At 39.3% G+C, this 19,104-nt stretch overlaps 1 long non-coding RNA gene across 2 annotated transcripts in view; it reads left to right on the forward strand.

Moving 5' to 3' along the window:
• Positions 1 to 18,304, forward strand: part of LOC148026390 (uncharacterized) — a 63,611-nt gene extending 45,307 nt beyond the window's left edge. Inside the window, exon 2 of one of the 2 annotated variants that reach the window (XR_015692833.1) lies at positions 17,926 to 18,304. This is a non-coding gene — a long non-coding RNA (uncharacterized LOC148026390). Of the gene's footprint in view, positions 1 to 13,014; positions 13,412 to 17,925 lie in introns of those variants that run through there. The other variant, XR_015692834.1, reaches the window with a different exon arrangement.
• The last annotated feature ends 800 nt before the right edge of the window (positions 18,305 to 19,104 follow it).

Consider the following 19,104-nt stretch of genomic DNA (forward strand, 5'->3'; position numbering starts at 1 on the left):
AATCTTGTTGATAACATTTGATTAAGATATTAATCAAATGTGCAAGGTTGTTTAGTACATGTGATGCACATGGCAGTTATTTCCTGGTGACAGACCAAGGGCTTCGAGGATGTAGTGATTGTCAAAGGCAAAAGTTATAATAAGTTATGCATGACAGGTACTAGGTGGTACCCATTGTCAAATTTCAGCCTAGACCAATTTATTGGCAACTAATGTCGGTGGTGACATTAGAGACTAGGCATTAAGATCAATTTAAGGGCTAATAACTGCTTAGGAATACTTGGAAGACAAATTGGCCTAGCTAATTTAATTATTGGTTGGTGAAATTAATTTTTTGAGCACCAAAATAAATATTAAATTAATTTTCAGAATTAATATTTTGAAAATGAATTTAATAAGTTGGATAATGGGATTAGAAGGTTGCTACTTGGCAAAACTTGCCCATGCAAGTGGGACAAACGTTTTTAGGGGCTGATGGAAGTCTATTCTAGCCATTGTGAGAGAGTAGGAGATTGTTAGAGAGCAAGGAGAGGTTGTTGATGTGATTTGTAGCCACGAGGGATTAGTCCTATAGCATCATGTGATAGTAGTTTGGAGCTCTCCAGGAGCAGGTGATAGCAACCCAAGGTCCTTCTAGTGCAGATGATAGTATACATGAGGGGGCAACAATCTTTTTGGTGGTCCTAAGCTGTAGATGACAACTTCCATGGTTGTTTGAGTAGGGCAACAATAGTTTTTCAGCGTTTCTCGCCATGAAACTCTGAAATTTCTCTTTGTATAGCATTGTCTCTCATCCCTCAACCATCTCTTAAGTCATCTTAGCATTTTCCAACAATTTGAGTGATTAGAGGAAGAGATTTCAGATAACCTATGCTGTAAATTCTAATTTACAGTAGAAATTAGGGTTTTGACAGCCGCCTTGGGATGCCTGCACAAAATTGAGGGCTTAGGACTTGAATTCTAGTTGCTAAAATTGAGGAATTTCAGGGAGATTCAAGAGACCAGCTAGCCAATATTAGATTTGAGGTTGAATTTGTCTTTCAAGGAGTAAGATGCAAACCAAGGGGCAAATTGGTTTGGAGGCTTTCTGGTCAGTTTTGACAGCAAGGGGTACTTGGAATAGCGGAGGAGATCAGAGGATCTCAGTTGCACTCCTTTCATTTGCAATATAAGATAAAGAAATACCGTGAGGGGGGCCAATTTTAGGGCCAATAGGTTGTCCAATGTCCAAGATTGTATGGTAAAGTGTGCATTTTAGTTTTGTGAATTTGTTAATCGTTGTAGTCAGTGTTTAATTAGGTTATTTACCAACCTATCCGAGGAGGAAGGTTAGTTTTAAGGTTTCATCACTTGGATACCATCAATTCCCTCAAATTGGTAGGCCCAAGGTACTTGATTGAAGGTGAGAAGCTTTGCTCTAATGCTGAAATTGTATTCAACTGAGCATCATAGTAAGAATGTCTTCAGATAGTGAGGTGGGATCAAATAGGGATGATGCCTCTCAATCTGAAAATTCACAAAGTGTTGGGGAGAATACTATGTTTGATTTTGAACAAGGTACGCAGCATGGAGAGCAAGCTGATAATGTTGGTTTAGAATAAAGTGTGGGTCCTTCTAGGTCTCTTGAAGTTGATGACCGGCAATAGGAAGAGGAATTTGATGGCCAATTTAAGATCAGCTGAGGGTAACAACTGAAATGTTTATGCAATTGGCAAATGATCCTCAGTTCATGCACTTTTTGAACCCCTTAAAAGAGGCAACAAAGGCAAGAAGAGGAGATCGTCTTCAAAAACTTTGGGACAGCAAGATTTACTGAAGGAAGAGCCAATACAATAGCATGATGTTCCAAATGTGGATAGTGAGCCTAAGCAAATGGTGCTAGTGGGACAATTGTTGATTCATGTGCAAGGCCAACTTGGAAGTGCCAATCCAATGCTTTTTGGACAACAAGGCATGCATGCAATGATGGGGCAGCTAGGTTACTTTGGTGGTGGCACTAGTTTCCATGCTATGGTGGGTTGGGGACTGCATACGGGGATGTATGGTACAACTCCTTATGGTATGCAACAATCAATGCATTGTGTGCAAGGCTTAATGTATCTGAGTATGATTGATAATATGCAAAATCCTATGTGTAGCAATGTTTGAATGATGCCGGGACACAAAGTGACAAGTTTGGCGATGCATATATGCAGCCCACTGTGTTTGGAACTCATGGTATTAATGTTGGTCATGCAAATGCTCCATATAGTATTGGTCATGAGCTAAAATGTAGCTAGTAATGCATGCAATGTATGGGAAAATGTATCTTGGTATGGCTTTCTTATGCATAGTCACATTGCAATGGTCCAAAGTATGCAAACAAGGATGTTTCCTAATGCATCTGGTGCTCCTAGCATGTTAGGTATATATGAGGGGTTAGTCAACTGGATACAATGTTATATATTAGTTAAGTTGGAATTGCAGCAATGTGAAAGAATAAAGCATCGCAATGCTTAAGGAGAAGAAAGGCCTACAATCTAGTGGAGGTTTCACACAAGTAAAGTTAGAGATAAAGTTTCCATATACTTCTTGGTGAAGCTTCAACATTATTTCACCAATAGATGCAAAGTGGATGGAAGAGGATGACTTGATAGACCATCCTTTGCCGACTTTTGTTCAGGCTCAGTAGACCAGGGGTCCGGAGCATTGTCTAATGCTCAAGGGGGAGGTAGTAGTTCCACTCGTTCAGTTGTGAATAGCTCTCGTATGTAGTGGACCTTGGATATATTCAGCGTGCATCCAAGGTAGTGCTGACAATATGTCTGCCATGAGGTTACTACTCAGTGTATTAGTCACTGTGAAATGCATGCAGATGAGTATGGTTGTTACCCCAGCTTTGAAACTATACTTTTGCATCAGTTTATAATTAGTTTGGCATCCCAAACTTAATGCACAAGCTAATAAGGGCAATAATGCCTTTTATGTTTTAGATCATTGGTTGTTTTTGATCCATCTGATCCTGTCGTTTTTGCCTTCGTTTTGAGACAAAAATTCTGATTAGTTTGAGCTCACTTTTGATCAGTTTGAGAACCGTTTATGATCATTTTTGAGATCAATTTTGTATCAATTTTTGCATTAGTTACTGATTAATCTTTGCAATCAGTTTGAGGCCACATTTGCAATTGCTTTGTGGTCAGTTCTCAAATCAACAAGCGATCAGTTTGTGATTAGTTTTCAATGGTTTATAGATAGTTCCATGGACAACAGCATGTTAGTAAATGCGAGTGATTGTTTCAACCATGGTTTATGTTGAGGATATGCTTTATTATAGTTCTGAAGTTGGAACAGTTGAGAACTATAAGTTATGGATGCATCCAATGGATTTTTGGCAACGGCTTTGGACTAATCTTCAGTTTTATGTTATGCATATGCTGGCTGGAACATTTCAGTAGGTTTGAGGCATATGGGGCATATGGCATGGTTGGAGAACAGTGGCCAATATTGTGACTGTGATACCTTATGGAAATTCCAGTGTAGTATACTTTTTCTTTGGCATAATGCAGTGCAATTGAGGACAATTGCAGGGGCATATGGCATGGTTGGACAATAGTGGCCAATGTTGTGACTATGATACCTTATGGAAAATCCAGTGCAATATACTTTTCCTTTGGCATGATACAGTGCAATCAAGGACAATTGCAGGGATTTCAAGGGAGAGATTTGTCACAAGGATGTGAAATTTTGAGATGCTCTAATCTTGCTGATAATATTTGATTAAGATATTAATCAAATGTGGAGGGTTTTTTAGCACATGTGATGCACATGGTAACTATTTCATGGTGATAGGCTAAGGATCCTCAGGATGCAGTGGATATCAAAGGCAAAAGTTATACTAAGTTATGTCTAACATGTACTAGGTAGTACTCGATGTTAAATTTTGGTCTAGATCAATTTATTGGCTACTAATGTCGATGGTGACATTAGAGACTAGCCATTAATTAATTAATTAATGTCTGTCTAAGGACTAATAACTGCTTAGGGATACTTGGAAGACAAATTGGCTTAGCCAATTTAATTGACTGGTGAAATTTATTTTCTGAGTACTAGAAGGATTATATTGGATAATGGGATTATAAGGTTGCCACTTGGCAAAACTTACCTATGCAAGTGAAGAAAACGTTTTTAGGGACTGGTGGAAGTCTATTGCAGCCATTGTGAGAGAGGAGGAGATTGTTAGAGAGCAAGGAGAGGTTGCTGATGTGATTTGGAGCTACCACGGATCAATCAGCATGTGATAGTAGTTTGGAGCCCTCCAAGAATAGGTGACAGTAGTCCTTATGGTGTAGATGATAGCATATAGGAGGGGGCAACAATCTTTTTGATGGTCCTAAGTTGTAGGTGATAGCGTTTATGGTTGTTTGAGCAAGGCATCAATAGTTTTTAGCGTTTATCGCGATAAAACTTGAAAATTTATCTCTACAGTATTCTCTCTCATTCCCTAGCCATCTCTCAAGTTATCTCAGCATTTTCTAGTAGTTTGAGCCATCAAAGTAAGAGAGTTTAGGCAATCTTTGCTGTGAATCCTAATTTACAGTAGAAATTAGTATTTTGACAGCTATCTCGGGATGCATGTTCAAAATTCAGGGCCTAGGACTTAAATTCAGTAGCTGAAATTGAGAAATTTCAAGGAGATTCAAGAGGCAAGCCAACCAATATCAGGTTTGGGGTTGAATTTGTATTTCAAGGAGTAATGTGAAGGTGAATCTCCAAGCAAACCAAGCGGCAAATTGGTTTGGAGGCTTGTTGGTCAATTTTGATAGCAAGAGGTACTTGGAATAGTGGAGAAGATCAGAGGATTCAGTTGTACTCCGTCCATTTGCCAATTTTGGGGCTAACAAGCTGTCCAATGTCCAATATTGTATGGTAAAGTGTGCATTTCAGTTCTGTGAAATTTTTTAATTGCTGTAATTAGTGCTTAATCAGGTTATTTATCACCCTATTCAAGAAGGAAGGCTGGTTTCACATACTTTCGAGTTATTCTTCTGGGAGTGCATCCGAGACATATACTCAAGTGTGGATTGTTTGGTATAGCAGTTTGTCTCTATGGCATTACCCAATGGACCATTTAGTCATTCTGTTATGCCCCCAGCCGACATTTGGACAAGGCTATTGCATCTTAGTGCCTCCATCTTCATCTATGATATAATATGGACCTATGTCCTTTTCAATATCTTTGCAGCAATTGGCACTCACTGGACATTAGCAACCTATTTTTGCCTATCCACCTTTATTCCCTTCTCCTTATCCCCCACTACTACCACCAACTTATGCTCCATCTTATCCCACCTATCCATTTTCACAAATACCTCATGGTTCTACCTCGTCATTTACCAAGTAAAGTTTCAATGACAAGACTCGTTTCAATGGGTCAAACTATACCACTTGGTCAAATTTAACAAGGAGATTGACTTGAAAGTCAAGGTTGTTGAGTTTCAGCGTCTCCTTGTTGAGTTCTCAACCACTGGGGCTTCTAACTCTTTTGACGATCAGGTTTCCGTATTTCTTAATAAGTTGTCAAGAAAATATTTCCATTTTGTGCAGCAGGTGGTTTCACAGTCTCAGATGTCTACATTTGATGAGTTTGAGTGTTAGCTATTGCGTTATGCACGGTTGTTCAATCAATTTCATAACACATTTTTGATATAGGGGTTTCTAGTTGCATCTTCTCAGAGAGGGCAATAGGGGAAGGGCAAACAAAACTCCACTCAAAATCAAAATCAAAATTTAAAAAATGCTAGTGAATCCCAAGGAACCACTCAATCTACTCTTAAACTTGGATGACAGAATGTACTTAAGAAGAATAGATATTGTCAATATTGTTAAAAGGCTGGCCATTATGATGATAAATGTCAATCCAAGGCAAGAGGCACATAGCCAAAATCCAAGAATCAAACCCTTGCATCGCAGTCGGAGTAGCTCTCAGCAAGGGAAATAGGGTGGTGGCAACCCTCAGTAGGGGTAGTGACGAGGCTAGATTGACACTGCCATAGGTTAGTCATTACAGTTGGCGAACTCCTCTAGAGGGTTTATCTGATTGGTCTATAAAGGCCCACATCGTCTCCTTAGAGACATCGGATGCAAGTCTCGTTCACATCTGTGAGTTGTCTCCTAATGATGTGCTTGTAGAAGCCCACTTGACACAAACGAGCATCTTAGTATTTGTTTGGCTTGTGGATAGTGGAGCTACCTATCATATAACTCCTTATAGTGAATATTTTTATTTCCCAAGCCCTTGCAACTGGGAGTGTTTGCGTAAGAAATAGCTCCTTGGTCAAGATTCAAGCCTAGGGTTGCATCAGTTTTCCCACTGACCTAGGTCCAGATCTCACTTTGCTAGATGATATCTATCATATCACCCAGCTTGGGGCTAACTTGTTGTCCGTTCAATAGCTTTGCTAGTTGGGGCAAGCAGTTTTCTTCACCACGACCATAGTCAAGGTCTTAGACTCTCAAATTGGTTTAGTGATTGCTCGAGGAAAGGCATAGCCTAATGGCCTTTACTACATGATACACTTTCTTATTGAGCCAACTGTTGATGATTTGGAGTTTCATTACTTCCAAGCCTTAGTCACCGCATGGGAGCCCAAGGACTATGAGCATCTTTGGCATTTTTGCTTAGGCCATCTTGGGTATGACTCTCTCTATGAGCTGTCATGTCAAGGGATGGTTGAGAATCTTCCACACCTAAAACTATCTTGAGAGGTCTGTAAAGCATATTAGCTAGGTAAGTAGCATCATACACGCTTTCCTTAGCAGTCTATCACTCGTGCTACCTGAACCCCTTAGACTCATTTATGTAGATTTTTGTGGTCTAATATTCACTACTGCCTTGAATGGTGCGATATACTTCCTTTTTATAGTGGATGATTTCCCTAAATACATGTGGGTATACTTCTAAAGCATAAGTCAGACACTTTTACTTATTTTGGTGCTTGGATATTATCGATTCATAACTAGACTGGTTGTCGTGTGGGTACTATGAGGAGTAATTCTGGTGGTGAATTTACCTACTACGAGTTTTTTGAGTTTCTAAGCAGCAGGGCATTGTATGGCAACTCATCTCTACTAACTCCCTTGTACACAATGGAATCGTAGAGAATAGAAATTGGATAGTCATGAATATACATGCTCTATGTTGCTTGCAACAGAGTTTCTTGAGCACCTTTGGGTTAAGCTATTAATACTACGGTGTACATTTGTAAATATCTGACTGCAACGATTCCAAAAAGAACTCCGTACAAGGCATTTTTTGGCTCTTGGCCTGTTATTTCTCACTTCAGAGTTTTCGGACGTTGTGCTTATGCGCACACTCCTGTTAATAAGATAGAAAAGCCCACCCCTCCAACGGATCTCTTAATCTTGGTAGGCCATTCTTTCAAAGCGAAAGCCTTTCATTTGTTTCATCTTGGAACGAACAAGGTGATTGTTAGGAGGGATGTCATCTTTGATGAGAGGGACATAGTGCAATCCTATGCACTAGATTCTTCGTCCTTGCCTTTGCTCATATCATTTGAGATTGTACCTACTGATTCGGGTCTACTACTCACTCTTGACCTTCCTGCAGATACTTCAGCTCCTAGGTCTTTTTCTCGAGACCCGTTTCCTCAGTGGTATAAACCATTCGGGATTCAGGGGTCCTTCCATTGGATTCCTCTTTGAAGGGCTATAGAAGGTCTGTTGGGCTTGCCCTTTAGGTTTTGTGTACATTGCTATTTACAACTGATTACATTGCATATATTGAGTTAGATAGTTAGCAGGAGTCTCTCTAGGATCCTTTGTGGCGTAAGACTATGGAGAAGGAACTGGATAGTGTTGATCGAAATGGGACTTGGACATTGGTGGATCGTCCTCTTCACAAGCAGGTCCTTGAGATAAAGTGGATTTTTAGGACTAAGCTAAAGGCTAATGGTACTTTAGATAAATACAAGCCTTGACTTGTAGTGCAAGGTTTAGGTAAAAGCACGGCATTGACTATGAAGAAACCTTTGTACCTACCGCTTAGTTGACCTCATTTCGTTTTTTGTTGGTTGCGCTCGTCGCTTACCACTGTTGGCCAATCTATTAGATAGACATTAAAAGTGTCTTTTTGAACGGTTATTTGGAGAAGGAAGGAAGTCTGTGGAGTAGCCTCTCGACTTTTTTTTCGTTGATCGGATTGATAAGGTATTTCGCATATGAAAAGCTCTTTATGGGCTGAAGCAAGTGTAGAGGTCTTGGTACCATAAGATGGATTAGTTTTTATGGACTCATGGATACCATTCTACCGCCTATGATCCAAATCTATATGTACGCACCACTAGTGCGAATGTCAGTTATATCCTGCTATATATTGATGATATATTATTCACTGGCTCAGATTCTATGGCTATTGTAGAAATTAAGGCACGATACATTTAAGATAACAGACTTAGGATTGTTGTCTTATTTCTTTGGAGATGGAGATGGAGATGGATACCATTCTACCCCCTATGATCCAAATCTATATGTACACACCACTAGCACGGAGGTCAGTTATATCCTGCCATATATTGATGATATATTATTCACTGGCTTAGATTCTACAGCTATTGTAGAAATTAAGGCACAATACATTTAAGATGACAGACTTAGGATTGTTGTTTTATTTCTTTGGAGATGGAGATGGTTACATCCGGAAAAAGTCTCTTTGTCACAACACAAGTACGCCATATAGTTGGTGAAACAATATTGTATTGATCAAATACAATCCATGGCTATGCCTTTAGATCCCAGTGTCCATGTATACAAGGATACCTTGAGTTAACCTTTTAATGCTCACACCTATCATTTTGTTGCAAGGAAATTACTTTGGTCGATTTATACTAGGTTCAATCTTGCATTCTCAGTTACTTTACTTAGTCAGAATTTTAACACACCTAGAATGTCTCATTGGATTAGTTATCTTTATATATTAAGATATTTATAGTGTATCTATAATTATGGACTAACTCATGATCATGGTTTATGCTTGCAAGGGTACACTGATTCTAACTAGGCAAGAGATCTTAATACTCAACAATTCCATGGAGGCTATCTCTATACCTTGCGTATGGCACCCATCTCTCAAGCTAGCCGTAAGCAGGAGACGGTAGTAGCTTCTACGGTCGAGGTAAAGTATCAAGCTCTCTTCAATAGTACTACAGAGGCTATCTATTTGAGGAGCTTGTTGGTTGCACTACAGTTTTCTTGTGAGACGCCTACAGTTGTCTACTGCGATAACTAGAGTGCCATTGCCCTTGTAAGCAATCCTATCATTACCCCTCAGACATGGTACGTGGCATTTTACTCTCACTTTACCTAAGAACAGGTTGAGCTAGTCATCGCCATTTGCCTAGAATTTGTGCCATCCAGTGACAATTTTATAGATTTTTTTACCAAGGCAATCAACTGCTTGGTTCTACAGTAGCTTCTACTATGAATCGGCTCGGGTACTCCCTCCTACTTCTTTAGATTGATGGGGAGAGGGTGCTCCCCACTTACTTCTTTTTCTAATTTAAGAGGGGGCGGTTTCCTTATCTTAATAGTGATAATGATGATGCTTATAGTTTTTTCACCTTCAGATATTCATTTATTGTATATTATAGACATTTTGTATCTTCATCCACACTGCCAGGATGATATGATTGTAAAAAGATGCTTGGGCAAGTAAACAATTCTCTTGTAAGGGCAATGTCTAAGTGGCACCGTTACATTGCATTCTGCATGAGCATGGAAACTTGCATTATCCCATGCATTGACATTCTGTTCATATAAACATACATCTGTGTGCATTTATCCTTTTTCGGTCACCCTTGAAGTAGTCGACTTTGGATCCACTATACTCTTGGCAGTTTTCAAAGGTATTTTTTTTTTCTATGCTTGCATGTTAGCTTTGCTTGTCTTGCTTGCTCTTCCTATGTATTGGTCGTCTCTCCACATATTCTCCATGTGATATGCACACATACATCCTCTTAGGATTCCCTAAGCACTTAACCTGGTAGTGTGTAGGATTGTTTTGCTTATTTTATGAAGGTAGTAGGGCTATTCATCCTTATTTTTTCGTTCTTCGGGGCACAGTGATTCAATGGGATGAACAATTGTTTGAAACCGTCACTTAATGCTATAATCTTTTGAACAAATTAACCCAAAGCCCTTTAAAAAAAACCCAAAAAATTCGATTATTGATTCCATTCGCCTTTGTAGGACTTGGTAGGCCCCTAGGTAGCCAATGGGCTTTCTTGGTTTGATGTCTTGGCCTCTCTAGGGTGATCACTCGGGCTCACCTGGTAAGATAATCATCGCCTCTATAGTCTTGGTAGATTATTGGGCAACCGACATGTACCCTTTGTTCGATGCCCTGGTTGCTTTGAAATGGGACATCTTGGGGTAAAGGAAAATCAACATCAAGGGCTTATTTCTTATGGCTTAGTTTTGGGCTTGAAAGAGGGTGTTGAACTAAAAATTTATTAGCCTGACTTAAATAGTCCCAAAACACGCTTAATTAATAAAAAAAACCTTCTTATTTTAAAAAGAAACGCGATCCTAGAGAGTTATTGTGTTCCATATGCAATACCCTAATTTGGGTGTCCCAAACTCTCTATAAATAGGCATGCAGCCCACCACTCTCTCAATCTCGTTTTTGCAGGTTTCAGGTGTTGTATCTCTATTGCCTACACCGTGTTTGCAGAGGACATCGTGGTCAGAGCTTCCCCCAGCCATTTTCTACCATCTCACGCCTAATTCTAGCCTTCATTATCCACATCCAACTGTCGCTTAGTGCTCCATCACTGTCAAATTTGTGTTTGTTGCCAGGCGTTCATTACCAGCTACTAATGTCATCATCCATGCTATGTTTACAGTCATCAGGGGTCTTTGGAGTTGTCACCGTTATCCAAGTACTGCTGCCTTGCATTGACTGTCTACGTTTGATCTTCTCTCTCCTCCACAGGGTTATCAACATTGTTGCCCACCTCAAAACTATTGCGTTTGCCATCCCCAGCTATCGCCCAGTTTTCTCACTTCTGATACTTGCACTTTTAGTCCTTCTCTCTCTTGCATTGCCATCAGCATCTGATCCAACCTTCCTTGGCTACATTTGCTGGTGTTTGACACACAGAGGCTGCCTTGCTGCGTTTTGGGATCCGTTTGGAGTATGACACAGTCCAACTCATAACCTCTTCCTTGGTCCCAGAGATATCAGAGTTCGAGGTTCAACATTCATTGCATAGTGTGTTTGCTGCATGAGTATTGTGTAATCAATATTCATTCACTTCATTATTCATTGTGTCCATTGTCTTTGAGTTACCCTAACCCGAACCCTAACTGTGTTCTGTGTTTATTAGTCTGTGCTTTGTCGTACAATTGGTTTTGTATTTTCTGCATTTAGGGCATTTCTTCAACGCCACATCATTGTACATCATTCATGAATTTCATTCTTTGAGTTTTCAAGTTTACTCTTTGTTTGTGTGTTTGTTGCAAATACTCTATGTTCCTCCTCGGAGACCCTATTGTTTATCCATGAAGGCCACTGAGGCCAAAACCCTCCCACTCAGTCCTTGGCCCCTTTTGGTGAAGATAACCCCTCTTAGTGGACACAAAGTAGTGGCAACACTATGCCCCCTCCCTAGTTGGATGGCCGACAACACCAATGGAAGCCCCAATGTCATACAGTCACAGAACACTCATCACTGTTTGTGCCATTCTCCACTTCGGGGGGATGTCTGATTGTTCTGCTGTGCCTTAAGTGGAGTTCAGTTCAGAAGCCCACCTTGTCTGCTTGGAGACTCATGATTATGGGAGCTTGGTCCATATCTATGAGAGTGACTCTTTGCATACTACTCCTAGGGCTGAGGCGATATTGATATTGATTCACCTTGACTTTTGTGGTGAAAATTTTCCACTCCATCCTTGAAATGGTTCTCACGTTACTTTCTTATAGTGGATGATTTCTTGGTACATGTGGATTTACTTTCTTAAAGAAAAATTTGAAGCTTTTGCATAGTTTACTGTTTGGGTGAGGTTAGTGACCAATTGGATGGGTGTTCATAGAGGGAGAACAAGAAGTGACAATGGTGGTGAGTTAGTCTCTCAAGAGTTTTCTGAGTTCTTATGTGAGCACGTCATTCAATGCCATCTCACCTTGACCAACTTAGCATAGGAAACAAACTGCGATCAATATGGCATAGTGTGTGGGGAAAAGGAAAAGCACTATGTAGCAACCACAACACAGAATGTAAAAGGGAATGGGATTGTGTAGAACCCTCTTGACTGTCCCTGAAAAAACTGCAAATGTACTGCTTTTACACCCACCTCCAACCCTGCCCTTGCAATGTTCTACGGTGCTGCTAAGAGAGCTCCACTGTTGACAAGGTGCAACCAACGTTCTTTCACTGATAAAGCTAGCAGAAGACCAAGGCAGCAGATGCCAGATGACCTAATCCACTAGATGAATTTGACACACAAGACTTACTGCTTTGCAAATAAAATCAGTTCCATTTTGTATATAGCATCAAGGAGATATAACTTTTTTCCAAATCTGGAATGACCATTATCAATATGGGGATCTTCATATGCAACAAAGAGGCATGTAACTCGGTATCTTTTACTTTGTACCTTAAGTCTTTACAAATCATATAGCAGATGGGACTTGCAACAGTGAACAAAAGATCAGATTCCTCACTTTAAAGGCAACGGAAAAAAACAGTCTGTTCATAACAATGTGATTTTCAGAGAGAGAGAGTTGTAGACTGCCTGCTCGTATTCACTGTTGATCAATCCTATCAACTGACTCCCCTGGAATAAAATATTCTTTCTTCCATTGTTGCAATTCTGCTACTACAGACCTGATGCTTGAGTAATTTCAGGCAGTTATCTGCTGGTCTTAAAAAGTAGTTTAAGTATTGAGCACTGCTACTGCAAATCTGTTGTCACTGGCTGTTAATAGAGAAATGTTGGACCTGCCTATCACTTCTACAGATCTGCTGCTACAGTGATTCAGCTCTGCCCTGCTGGTCTCACAATACAAAATAAAATATTATCTTAGAGCAGCTGCTGTAACTGGTGCTGCAGTGACTTCTGGACCTGCTTCAGACAAGTGGCTGATAGAATATTCTCTTTCTTTAATCATCACTACCGTTATTCCAATTGCTTCAGACTTCTTTTCTATTGTAACAATTTCAGGCCTCTGGCTGGAATTGTGCCAAACTGAGAATTATGGGAGTACTGCTACTACAACCACCTGCTGTAACAGACTAGTAACTACTGCTGCAATCTCAACCTGTTAGTGATCCTCTCAAGAGCAAACAATTACTGGATGCTGTAAATCTGATGTTACAGACCTGCTTATTTACTATTCATGCTGCTGCTGCACAACAGAGCTGAGTTTGATTGTTCTCTTCACAAGTGTCTCTCTTGATCTTGCATTTTTATTCTACGTGATGTATTTGATGAAGGGATTGAACAAACTGTACTGCAGGGCATTGCATGCATGCAAAGAATTGGAGTTGCATACGTTGCTTGTGCTTTCATTGATTCTTCATATTCACTACGAATGCACAACTTGAGTTTGCTTCACCATGGATGGTCCAAAAATGCCCATGACTACTTGATTGGATGGTATCTAGTGTGTCCATCAGCATGATTATGCATGATTGGATCTCCATGAGTCATTTGTGCATCCGCATCTTGATCACAGCTGCATGAACTTGTACTTTGTTCACCACAATTGGGTGCCCTGCTTAATCCTGTCCACCTCCATTGTGTTGGTCGACCCCTTGGAGTGCTTTTTGACCTCTAGCATTGTCATCATATTTGTTAACTTTCTCACATGAATTCACAAAATCGGGAAAACAAAGCTTCAAAGGGTTGGAAGCTACTCCTTCGATATGTTAATTTTTAGTCTTGACAAGACTTATTTTTGGGCACTTTTGATTTTCTAAGGATTGTGTGTGTGTGTGTGTAAAGACAACTCGGGTACCAAGTTGGGTAGGGTTATGAACAGAAAGAAGATGAATGTCTAAGTCCGATAATGGAGGACTCTTGATGTGGAGCACAGAGATGGACATCAGAGAACAATGGTTGGGTGCCCAACACCACAAATAGACATCAATGAAATGTCACTTGAGATGATTGTACCCTTTTGAGAATGGAGATCATAGAGCCAATCATCCCAATGAGTCATGTGACCTGTAGTGTCACTATTGATGAGCAAGGGCCTTTCGAGAGATGAGATAGCCAAAGGAGACGACTCCACTTGATGCTGCATATGAAGAAAAATCGGCTCTGTCATAATTGTGGGAGTAGAGGTAGATGTAGTAGGTTCAGTCAGGCTTTCTTCGTGCTGGGATGAAGATGAGGATACTTCTTTCAATAGTTCTCTAGATGTGAGGACTTCCCACAATGTGGACACTTGTAATATCCTTTATGCTTTCCCTTTGTGTTTGCATCAGAATTGGAAGATGACTCCTATTTCATTGGCTTTTTCTTTGCTTTCTTATGCTTGGATTTTCAATGAAGATGTTACAAAAGCATGCTCTATGAATTAGCTCCACGAGAGTCTTATCTTCTTGTGATGGGATCTTGCTGAAGCACCCTAGGGACTAACTTCTCCCAGGTGATAGAATCTTGTGGAGAGGTGAGAAGACTTGTATAGAAGACATCATGTGTTGGTGATGGAAAATGTGCCATTTTTTGCTTACATTGCTCATCATAGGCTTAAACAAGTGCCTCGTTCTTGGTTTCATAGGATGGACAAGTTCCTTAGGAGTATGGTTTCCATTTCTCCCTTATCATTCTTATCTTTACATCTATCACTCTTCAGAGGGGACTTGTTATGTGCTTTGGTATGTAGATGATTCCTTGATCATTGACTCAAACACTTCCACTAACTCATCCTATAAGGCACAATTTAGGAGACTTGAATGCTTTACCTTTTGATGAGCATAACTACCATCAAGTAGTTGAGAAACTACTTGGCTAATTCATACACCTCTTGATCTCTCTTGTTCTATCTCCCATCTTTGGTCAATATTTGCAATCTCATTGGAATAGTCATATGCGTGTGTTGAGGTATATTCATGATACTTATGAGATCTATATGCAACAACCAAAGCGTTTTGTAGAACATGGCAAAGAAAATATTCTTTGCAGAAGGAGTCTTGATGGATTAAAGTAGGATCCATAGGACTGGCATGATAAGTTCAATGCCTTTGATAGGCTCGTGGCTATAAGAGAAGTGAGATAGACCATTGTTGGTACACTAAGAAGGCTAAAGATGGTGACTTGATGGTGTTGATTGTCCTAAAAGAGTTATGTTAATAAAGTATTGCAGAGTTTCAATGTGGAGGGGGGAAGGTAATTAGTACTACATTTCATCCACATGCATAATTAGTGTTGATGATTGTCCCAAATCTAATGAGGAGAGGGTTGAAACTACGAAGGTTTCGTATCCATCATGTGTGGCGAGTCTCATGTATGCTATAGTTGCCACTTGCTTGTATGTTGCTTTTGCAGTGGGAGTTGTGAGTAGACACATGTCAAATCTTGGCAAGAAGCATTTAAAATTAGTGAAAGGCACCTTAATGCACTGGAGTAGTACAAGGGATATGTACATATGCGTGGAAGAAGTAGTAGTGATGTACTTGGATGCGTATATGTAGACTATGTCGAGAATGTTGACAATAGAAAGTTAAGCGCATGATATATCTTTACCTTGTATGGTGGTACAATCTGAAGGATGTCTTGTTTGCATAAATATGTGGCTCTATCTAATATTGAGTTTGAGTATGTTGCATCCAGAGAGGTATGCAGAGAAGCCATGTACTCGTCTAGTGGGAGACTTGAGCCTTGGTGAAGACATGCCATTGTTGCACAATGATAGTGAAAGTGCTATCATGTTGGCAAAGAATCTTGTGTTTTAAGAAGATTTCAGTCCTACTTCTTTGTATGCTTAAGTCTCCATTATGTGGTATATGTGCTCGTGCTTACTTTATCTCTCTCTTTTGTTGTTTCTTTTCAAGGTTTAGTGACTGACTAGTGAGGGTGAAGCTCAAGTATCACTTTTTGCTTGTACCTTTTCTTCCCCTTTTGCTTATTTAACTTGAAGGGTAAGAGGTTGGGTGAGGGCAAATGAGAGAGTGCATGAGACAAAACGAGGGATCGATTGGGAGAAGCATTTCTCCATCCTATTTTTCTTTCTTTCTTTTTCTCTAACATTGGCAGTGTTGTGGACTTTAAGAAGGTCAAGTCAGTGAGCTTGAAACTTAAATTTAAAAGAATAGTTTCTATGACTTGTAGAGCTATAGATATTGATTTAAAAATGCATTGCATTCACCCATGGTACTCCATTTAATTTTACTTTTCCATTTGGGCTCCTAATACTACACTTATGCTACCATTCAGCTATTGAACGCTTATACACACTCGTACATCAAAACTAGAAAAATGTTAGTATTTATTATGTACATAATAATTACATTAACAATTACGTTGTAATCAGACATGGGTGTATTTTATAAGTATGCAATTAGAATCTTAACATAAGAGGACACCATGAGAAGATTAAGCCCTTAGAAATAGAGAATGGATCAATGTGTGATTGCTTGTTCTATCCATTAGTGAGGCTTTCTTTAAACATGATTTCCTATATATGTTATGGATTGGATCAAGATCCCAAAGGTCATCCCCGACAATCACTTTTCAAGCTCTTTATTAGGCAAATTCAGTCCTCTGTTTTTCCATCTATTGGTATCTTGATAGAGTCCTATTTAGATTGAAGTTCATTTTGGTATTATTGGAGTAGCATGCTATAATGCTCTAAAAAATAAGGTTTTATTGATCTAATAATCAAACATAGCAACCCTAATATATCCTTGCATAATCAAGAACACCCTCATGGATAGACTAAGGTGAGTTTTTCGCATGGCATGATTGAACAATTCCTTGTAATTTCTACTTTGACAACCACATATCTAAACTCATGACTCAATAGATTTTATGGGGTTCAAAGGATACTAGAAAAAGAGTGGCCTCCTTGTTGGAAGGATTGGACTCTTAAATTTTTGAAGTAATTGACTTAGAAAATTCAAGAGGATATTTGATTAGTTGCAAGTTCTTTAATCTTCTTATTGTTACTCATCTCTTGGTTCTTGTCTTCTTGGTTATGGTGGCAGCAGGTGCTTCAATATTGGATTGGATTTTATTTCTAGATCGAATATTCTTTCTTAGCATAGCCTTTGGCTTAACATTTGGCCATCACAATTTTTTTTTTGGTGGATGTGAGGCTATACGAGAGAAGCAAAAGAGAACATTGTCTTAGTCCAACACATCAACGAAAACTTCAATCCACTACTAAAAATAAAACAACTCAAAGAAAATATAAGAAAGTTAAAAGACTCACAGTCGTTTCTTATTGAGATGCTGATGGCAATAAGCTAACTATAGACAAGAACAAGGAGACTTACAATGGATTACACAAAACATACCTCATGATGGTATATATGAAAACATATCTTCATGAAAGCTCAAAGGAGATCTTGATGCCAGGAGGCATATTTCACGGTGGATTCCCTGTCACGGTGGATTCCGTAAGATTTTATTACCAGGGCTCATACACAAAGTTGATTCTTTGTGCGAGAAGTCGATGGGGACGTTTATTCTTTTTGGGCGTTTTATTAATTTTATGTGTACATGGGTGATTCCATAGCGGGTGATTTCGTAAAATACATATTTAATTAATAAACGTTTATGAGTTTAGAGTGCGCACTCGTGATAAATTAAGGTTAGGATTGATTTTTAACCAATTAATTTATTTATGTAACTAACGACTGCTAGATATTCACTTTTGTTGGTTTAATTGTATTATTTAACTAACGATTGTGAATGCTTTAGTTGATGTGTAGAGATAGCAGCGGTGGCAGTCGAAAGTATTGGATGATAGCGTGTATTCAAATTTATCGTCAATATTTTGATGGGCGCATACCTTAGGCACGATGCTTATATTTTGTCGCGCTTATTTATCAAGGCGCTTGATATTTATTTATTATTTTTGTATCCGCATGGGCGCAAGATTTAGATATTTATATTTGGCATTGTATTTGGATACGCCTGACTTTTTGAGCGTCCATTAGCTTTATTTCTATTTGGTACAAAAACAAACTCAAAAGCTAAAACGTGTTATTTTGTAATTTGGGCTATTATTTGAGCTTGAAGATGATTAATATATGAAATACATGCTTTGTGGAGCGCTCACACAAGGTATGAGGGGAGATTGCACCCAATTGGTCTCTTGTTCATATCGTGCAAGCTTTCTACATTGATTTATGTGTAAAAAGTAGTGTTTTTTTTTTCTTAGGGACCTTTTGACGCTCACTATGCGCGCTTACGACATCCGATCTGTGCATCAGTGGTATCAGAGCGAAGTTGAGATCGAGAGCTTCCAATCGCTTACCATATTGCGCGAAGACGGAGCTCCTGGAACGATTGAGCTCTATAGTCAGTTTCATCACGAACGGTCGATACGTGTGTGTTCTTGGCGGTCAAGAATCCCCTTCTACACTCTCTGATCGCGAAGGATCAACTTGAGGAGGCAGAGGACCATGTGGATATCTCCTACATCAAGTCGTCTTTAAACAGACAGATAAGCATCCATAGTTACAAAGCTTAAATGCTTTACTTCAAAGTTTATTAAGCTTAAGTAATAAGCTTTATAAGAAGCTTATAAAAGCTTTGAACATAAAATTTGTCATCGAGCGACATGAGTATGTACTAGTCGGTGTCAAAACGACAGAAAATGTCATCATTTACATGACGATTACGCAGGCAAAATCAAGTTCCTAAGCTACTAAATTTTCCAAGTCTACTAAGCCTCTTTAATCTCGCAAGTCATCAAAGACTTACTTCAACCATTTCCATAAAGACTGTTCATACGCAGAAGCACAGAATCACGGTATTGCTCTCTGGTAGACTGTTCATACACGCAGACTTGTTGAACCAGTTTCAACAAACGCAAAAGTTCATACGCAGTTTCTACGAAGCCAACGAATACTGCAACCGCAAAAGACAAAGACT

This window comes from Lygodium microphyllum, chromosome 13, assembly GCF_053477565.2.
Source record: "Lygodium microphyllum isolate KBCC chromosome 13, Lygodium_microphyllum_v1.1.10, whole genome shotgun sequence".
NCBI classification, from domain to species: Eukaryota; Viridiplantae; Streptophyta; class Polypodiopsida; order Schizaeales; family Lygodiaceae; genus Lygodium; species Lygodium microphyllum.